Below are 2666 nucleotides of genomic sequence, written 5' to 3'. Positions count from 1 at the left end.
TGAGCCCACGGACAGACACCCGTTAGCCCCCGTCCCTGAGCGGCCGCGGAAGCGCTGGGGATAAGGTGATAAGGTGGGCGGCCAGCCCTGAGGAGACGCGGGTTTCTCCACATGCGCCTCAGGGTGCGGACGCCAGCCGGGGCCTGTCCCTGGGCAGGCACACCGTGCTTCGCACCGGCCCTGACCGGAGGGCCAGCAGGCCTCTGAAGGAAGGCACTTGCCACCTTCTGAACCGTGATGTCTCGACAGTGAGTCACCATGTCCTCACTCAGATGTAATTTGGGACGCAGTGTTACATCATGCCCTTGGCTTCTTGGGACAAGAGGCTCCTTAGGAAGGTGAAGGCAGGGTCCTTAGGAGCATAGATCCGCCCAGATGGCCCCTGCATTATGTAGGTAACAGGCCTGCTGCATCTCCGCCATCCGTTGCCTTACACGTCTGCGGATCATGCACGCCCATGTTACCTACCTGCTTACATTTAAAACCACATTTTAAAGTGAAAATTACAACTACAAAACCCAAAATCAAAAATGAAAGTTTTGAGTGATTGAAGAGTGATGTAAAATGAGAAATTAAAAGTTGTTCATTCACCTTTGGATGATACCAGATCTGAAACCTAACAAAAATAATTTCAGGTAATTGTAGTATAAAAAAAGCGGTTACAAAGAGAGAGATACTGCTGTGCTCAGGCAGCATTCTGCGAGTGTAAATGGCTTTTAAATAAAAGTTGCCTCTTGTGCCAGCGGGGCCTGGCCCAGCTGCCTGGATTTCTTATGATGACGAAATGAGATGTTGTCAAAAGACTTTGTTGTTTCTCAACACACATCTGGAAATGCCATTTTGATCTTGATACTGTTCCTTCTGTTTTGAAGTATTTCTTGCATCCTTTATAGCTCTTAGTGGGTCTCATTTTTTAATTGAATTATATCTGCATTGCATTCACATTGATTTGATTTTCTCCTTTTAAAAATCCTGAAGTATCTGATGCAAATTATTGAGCTTAGTCCTTGGAAGAGAATTATCACCTAGTGTAGCTGTGTGTCCTGAGAACTGTAAATAACATAAGCATTTTATTTCTTCTTAGGAAACCTCGTGCAGATGAGGCGGGGAGGGGGGGGGTGCACAGCTTCATAGTTCTAGGCCCAGGGCTCATTTTCCTCAGTTCTCTAGGGAGAGTGATGTGGTAAATACAGCCGTTATTCTTTGCTACAGTTGGCAATACAGCGTGACAGCTGGCTGTATGGTACCAGCAGGTACATTAACAGTTTGCTGGTGCCTTGTGTGTTTGGGCTTGACGAACATTTTTTTGTTGTATTTAAGTTTGCCATAGTTGTTTCTAAAATGTTATTTGGATATTAAAAGTTCAGTTACATAAGACATTCTCTTTTCTTGGAGAAGAGAATTCAGGGCAGTAACTGTGTCAGTTAAGAAAAAGGCACATAGACAATATTTTGGAGAGCGAAAGATGTGTAAGTGTAAACGTTTGGCTTTTGTTTTGAGTTGCCTGTTGGGCAGAGCTTTGCAGGTAACTTGGGCATAAAAAGCAAGCAGCTGTGGTGGCTCAGGAGGCGTCCCTTGACCCCTGAAATCGCCATCGAGCCTGGATGCTGTGCCCTTCTTCACAGAGAGCCTGGGAACTTGTCAGTCCTGGCGGGTTTGCAGCACTGGGTGTCATTTGGAGCTGTGGCCGATTGCTGACATTGTACAGGGTGATGGGGCATCCCTCTCCGAGGGAGCTGTGCAGTACTGGCCTGGACTGCAGACGGTACTTGCACGTCTCCAACTATCTTTTCTTTCCCCTCAGAGAACAGGCTTCTTAAATCCTCCTTTGGGACAACTTTTTATGTAATAAATTATGCTGTGCTATTTAGTTTTTGCTAGTACTTCTGCTGGGCATAGTATTTGACTTGTGTGTTATGAGGAGCAGTCGCACGCGTTGGGAGTTGTGGTTTTGGTCTCTATCCCTGTCCCTGCCGATCAATCGCACTGTGACCTTACCATGTTCTTCTGTCAGTCTGAGCCTCTTGTTTTCTTGTACGGTTGTACCAGGCCCTGTCACGTGTCAGCGAGAGATGTACGTTTTCTGAGAATCTTGAAAAGAAGGGCAAAGTGAAAATCGTTCTGCGACTGTGTTGCATTAATCATGTCTTAGGCTGAAGCTACCTATGTTGCTATTTATGAGGAAGCAATTGGTATTATCTAGGCTGGATTGCTCCATACGGAGCAGCGCTTCCACGCTTGGCGTACCCGCCTGTCAACAACTTTTGCCGTGCTCTTTGAGCCGCTGCAATGGCCGACACTTATGGATCATACCTGTCGGTAAAGCACCTGGAGACGAAACGCACCGTATAGAGATGTCCTATAGGTAAACTGCCTCTGCAACGGGGATTGATTTTACACCGCAACACGAAGAGCTTGCGCAACACCCAGCTCCCCGCCCCCAGCCCCAACCCCACCGAGCCCGCACCAAAGACCCCCTCAGCCTCGCTCTTCCCTCCAAATCCTTCCAGCCACCGCTCGCCTTCCTCCCAAAATAGTCGGGCTGGAATAAACGAGCAGAACGGGGGTGAGCTAAATAAAGAATGGTGGTATTTAAAAATAAAAAAATAGACGGGCGGGGGGAATGGGAAGGAAAGGAGCTCAGCGCTGGGCCGGGGGGAGCGGGG

This window comes from Haliaeetus leucocephalus, unplaced genomic scaffold (assembly GCF_000737465.1).
Source record: "Haliaeetus leucocephalus isolate CR32 unplaced genomic scaffold, Haliaeetus_leucocephalus-4.0 Scaffold306, whole genome shotgun sequence".
Lineage (NCBI taxonomy): Eukaryota > Metazoa > Chordata > Aves > Accipitriformes > Accipitridae > Haliaeetus > Haliaeetus leucocephalus.
Note: the sequence above shows the minus strand (reverse complement) of the source record.